This window comes from Octopus bimaculoides, chromosome 6 (assembly GCF_001194135.2).
Source record: "Octopus bimaculoides isolate UCB-OBI-ISO-001 chromosome 6, ASM119413v2, whole genome shotgun sequence".
In the NCBI taxonomy this organism is placed as follows: domain Eukaryota; kingdom Metazoa; phylum Mollusca; class Cephalopoda; order Octopoda; family Octopodidae; genus Octopus; species Octopus bimaculoides.
In genome coordinates this window covers 88,989,913-88,995,801 of record NC_068986.1, presented here as the reverse complement: position 1 = coordinate 88,995,801, position 5,889 = coordinate 88,989,913, and positions in this window count along the sequence as shown.

The window sequence follows — 5,889 nt, the reverse complement described above, 5'->3', positions numbered from 1 at the left end:
TATATATAAGTATATATATATATATAATGTACATGTAAACTTATCACATTCGCATATTTTTCAGAGAAAGAAAGAGAGAGAGAGAGGTGGGTTGGGGTTAGTTGGTTTGCGATTTCAAAAGATAACAAAAACTAACTGAACTGAAACCTATCTACCACACCGTTCCTACTCTTCTATGACATATGATATATGAGGAGCGGAAAAAGCTTCCATGTTGAAGTATGAAAAAAATATCTATGTCATGGAATAAATCAGAAGTTTTAGGGAAAATAATGATGCAGCATTCTAATTAACACTTTTGTTATCTGTAAACCTGATAACCCGGATATTATTCTGCAGAAGAGAGAACAAACGTTAAAACATGTACAGTTAAGGAAATCAACCACTTGACCAAAAATATATCGCATTTATATGCAATGAAGTGGAAAATATTTATGAGCAGTTGTTACAGAATATCTAACTGCTAAATCTTGATTGCAGATTCGCATATTTATCTGCAATTATTATTGTTAAAATTGGTTATGCAATTACATGTCAATTTACAATTGCATTAAGTAGTTTTATCAATACTCTGTTAAAACTTCTACAATATTTTATTGGGTTTTTATATAAAAGTTGATGTTAACTATTAATGTAATGGCGAAGCTATAAACATTATTATTATTCACATTATTCCAATGCATAATGCATGGATCTTCATAATGGCCGAGAGAAAAGTACATCTCATGGGTTATCACCGATGCTTATAAAATACCAGTCGCGTACTAAGGTCGATGGTATCGATTAACCCCACTTGAAAATTCCTGGCTTTTCATTCCTATGAGAGACAGTTTAGGGCGGTAGACAGAATCATCAGAAAGTCCAAGAAATTGCTTTACAGCATATCGTTCTTGTCTTTATGTTCTGAGTTTAAATCGCGTGGAGGTCGACTTTATCATTCATACCTCAGAAGTTGATAAAAAATAATGCACCATTCAAATGTGGATCGATGGAATTGACGAGCGCCATCTGTACAAGTTTGTTAGCCTTGTACTCAAAGCTGCCTATATGTGTTCCGGGTCATGAAGCTTTCTCATACTAGTGGATGCACGGCAGGGGAGTGTAGGGTTAACCTATTGAAGAAAGAGTACCATAGATACGTAAGTCTACTTAGCTAGTGGCTACCATTTAAACTAGTCAGCTAGACAGATCCTAAATTTGTGGCCTGCACAGTCAACTTAGATAGGACTCACGCTTCTTTCCTGGCTGAATGTTCATAGGGATAGTGTTAGTGAGCTGAGCTAGACAAGCCGAAAGTGACGGGAGTTGTAGTCTTCAACTAGTGGTGGGGTACCCAGTAGAATGTGAGCAGATATGAGTCAATAGTGTTTAGTACCAGAGGGAAATAGATTTGATGGGGAGATACCTAGTAAGATAGAAGAGACGTTATAAAATGCATCTGTATGATCGCGACAGATGTGCAGGCACAAGAATGGCTTCCCGCCATTTACCTAACGCTTATTATGAAGACGATGTAGTCAGAACAAGGATTTCTGCTAAAATAAGAAGAATTGAAAGCTATTCAATGAATCTGGGTGGAGGGGCACGACATTGTGAAAAGGTCACCATTTAGCACTTTTCTCGACCTTTCGGGGTGCGTAATTGATCCGAGAACGTTCTCGGCAAATGGCCAATTTGATACAAAAGTTAGAGAGCCGTTGGAAACGGAGAAATACCCGATTTGCATGGTCTACTCAAAGAGATTTATGGTTATATGTTTCACAACCTTTCAAGAAATGTGTATTGCAATTAGCAGTAGAAAGGTAGAATTCTCATTCTGTGAGCTGCAGAGCCCTATCGCTACCAGGAAAGACAGCAACAAAGAGCATATTATAAATAATTGTAGGTCTGTTCAAGGCAGTATTTAAAATTTTGCTCAAGGCATTTGTAAAATTGGTTGCTGTTCTCATGCAGGTTGGTTAAGAAATTCTAGTCCTGTGTGATCACCAATAAATCCATCTACGATAGCCTTCATCTCTTGCATACATCAGACAAAAGGTGGGAAACCAACGAAGTTTTGGTAAGGTCTTGGTCAGTATTGATCAGTTAAGGGCTTTTAATAGGAAGGACTATTACACCTTGGTTCTATAAGCGACAAGTATTGCAGTAACACTGTTGCATTTGCTAGATGGTCAGAGTGAACGCTGATGTTTCGGAAACACTGCATATCAGGCGCATGCTCTGTCAGTAGTATGCCCTTTCATTTCTTTAAAACCTTCTGGCTATCAAGCTACTGTTACAGAAGCTCGAATTCTTAAGAGGTGTCCCTTCAAAGTCAGAGAGCGAAAGTGTTGTATCGGAGTATGAAGATAACGTCAACAATCTTCTCTGAAGCGATAGCCCATTCGTGTCTGGGCTAAGAGAGTAAGGTCTCCGGAGGATGTGGCTCAAGGGAAGCGATAGTGATGATCACTGAGGAAAGAGAGAGAGAGAGAGAGAGAGAGAGAGAGAGAGAGAGAGAGAGAGAGAGAGAGAGAGAGAGAGAGAGAGAGAGAGAGAGTGAGAGAGAGAGAGAGATGTTGTGAGAAGTGTAAAACGATGTTTGACTGGGTCGGGTGTTGCGTTTCTTGGAACTGAACCGATTGAGACGTAAGTAAATCCATATATTGAGACGTAAATATGTCCATATGGAGTATATGTCCATACAGGCTAAGAAATTGAAAAGTTTTGTGGGTATAGCAGCAAGTTTTTTGGAGCAATGCTTCAATGTAACGGATGGGATGTCGTCAGCACCGGTGGCATTGCTTGTTTCAAGGAATAAAATTTCCGAATTTGGCGTGTATGTTTGTAGAAAAATGATCATATTGGAGTCAAAGGGCTAAGATTTAAAGGAGACTAACCAGCGATGCGCAGTAAGGAGTTGGATGCAAAATGCGGAACGAAAGTGGAGCCTGTTTCTAGTTGGACACTGCTTACACAACCGTCCTTGTTTAGAAGTAAAAAAGTTCGACTCCATAAATTTGGTGCTGATTCTTTTTACAAAGGTTGTTGGTTGGGAGGCGAGAAATCTTCAGGACCTTGTGAAATTTGAAGGCATTCTTTTATATACAAGTTAATAGCCTAAAAGAATTGCACTGCTGGGTGAATACCATCCAGTTTTGGGGAATAGGTGAGAAAAATACTCATATTCTCGCATACACACATACTTAGCTGGCTTCTGTACAGTCCAGATGGACCTAATCCCGAGATTATGATGGAAGACACTTGATCAAAATGCCAAGCAACAGGACTATGGAACTCGGAATAACGAGGCTCCGGAGTGAACTTGATAATGATACACAAAGGAAGAGAGAGAGAGAGAGAGAGAGAGAGAGAGAGAGAGAGAGAGAGAGAGAGAGAGAGAGAGAGAGAGAGAGAGAGAGAGAGAGAGAGAGAGAGAGAGAGAGAAAGAAGGAAAGAAAGAAAGATATTGTATTTTGAGAGAGGGAGAGTGGGACAGTGTAGATGAGAAAATATAAGAGAGAGAGAGAGAGTCTGACAGAAAAATATTGGTAGGCAGAGGGAGATAAATTACCAAAGCGATAGATGAAACAAAGAGGACGGGGAAAACAAAGATGGAAGACTCGATGAAAACTATGGAGAAAAAAATACGGCAAGATGGGTTGATAGAGGAGAAAAATGAACTGACTGGAGAGTTAGAGAGAAGGGTAACGCTAAAGTCAAATAGAGAGCAGAGGATGGAGGTAGAAGATGATAAAAGGACACCAGAGACATGAGATATTAGGAAAAGAAGCCAAAGGCTGACATATGTGAATGGAGCGAACGAAATCAAGAGTAAATATATGATATAAAAAGTAAAAAAACAGAAGACACAACAATAAACGAAAGAAAAATACAAAATAAATAGGAGAAAACGAAAAAAAATTAAGTGAAACTCAAAGTAATGTAGTAAAGAAGCACATGAAAGTGAAAATATAAAATAAAGAAATAAGAAAAATGACCTAAAATATACAACAATAATTACAACGACAAACACCAATGAGAGAACAATAAAAAAAAAACCCAACGTCCAACAAGACATGAAACACAAAACAACAACGGTTACAACAGCAACAACAAGAAGTGCATTAAGGAAGACAATGACAAGAGCAGAAACATCAAGAAAATTAAATCAAGAACAAAAACATTTAGACAGAAAAAAAAAAAATCAAAGAAAACAAAAATAGAAAAAGACAGAAACATGTCCGTCGTTTCGGTAGCCATATTGAGTGGGAAACGTGGTTTTTGAGACAGTGACAGCAACTGCAGTTATAATAAGTACGTAACAGTCTACCATAGACATGGATAGTATGTAGGCATATGTGTGTATGCGTGTATGTATGTATGTATGTATGTATGTATGTGTGTATGTATGTGTGTATGTGTGTATGTATGTATGTGTGTATGTATATATGTATGTATGAATGTATGTATGTGTGTATGTATGTGTGTGTGTATGTATGTATGTATGTATGTATGTGTGTATGTATGTGTGTGTGTATGTATGTATGTATGTATGTATGTGTGTATGTATGTATGTGTGTTGTGTATGTATGCCTACATGTAGGTGTGTATGTATGTGTATATATATATATATATATATATATATATATATATATATATATATATATTATATATATATATAAGTATACACAACCACATACGAACATATGCATTTCAATTGCAGACTAACGCAAAAGCAAGAAACAGCATAAAACAAAAATGAATAAAAACGGTGTAAAAATATAAGAAAACCTAGAAAAAATTTACTTAATCATGTCAGTAAAAATCTACGGAGATGTTTCACACTTGGTAAATAAATTAGATTCGCTTTGCTCTCACTCTTCTAATCAATGCTAGGAATACCGCCATTTACGGGATTACTTGATCGACCTCAATCAGTGAAACACACGCATATATATATATATATATGAAGTTCACCCACGTCTCATTGACTGTCTAATTCTTTACCTTTATTTTTAAGTATTGTTCAGCGCCATAATTATTCCTTACAGGACAACAACAACTATAACAGCAGCAGTAACCACAACAACAACAATGCAGTTCTATATTTAAGAGATGAGGAATTATGTACATCATTTATATTATTTACATTTGACGGATATTTTCCTCATCTTGTTTGTTGTTAACACAACCTTCGGCTGATATACCCTCCAGCCTTCATCAGGTGTCTTAACCACGCACTTAACCACCACGCTATATGCCCACGAGCATATTGCGTAGTGGTTCAGAGCGCGGGCTACTAACCCCAAGATTCCAAGTTCGATTCCATGACATGACCTCAATAATAATAATAATAATAATAATATTCTTATTTTCATTATTTACATTTTTTACATTCGACGGATATTTGTCCTCATCTTGTTTGTCGTTAACAAAACGTTTCGGTTGATATACCCTCCAGCCGTCTTCAGGTGTCTTGGGGAAATTTCGAACCTGGGTTCTCATTCCTAAGGTATTTTTCGATGTTATTATTATTATCATTATTATTGTTGTTGTTCAGGTCATTGCTTGGAATCGAACTCGGAGTTAGTAGCCTGTGCTCTTAACCACTGCGCCATATGTCCGTGGACAATTATGGAGTGAATTTTAGGGTTGTTGAGGATTGACCGAGTCAACACCCACTTAACGAATTCCGATCTTAATTGATTGGAAGTGTTATCATGTACATTGTTTTGTCTTGGTATAAAAGATGGGCTACAGCAAATATTCTTCTCAATACCACAGAGTTGCTATGCCCGGATGCAGTCCCAGGCAGTGACTCTCATGGCTTCTGATCTTAATTGATTGGAAGTGTTATCATGTACATTGTTTTGTCTTGATATAAAAAGATGGCCTACAGCTTACTCC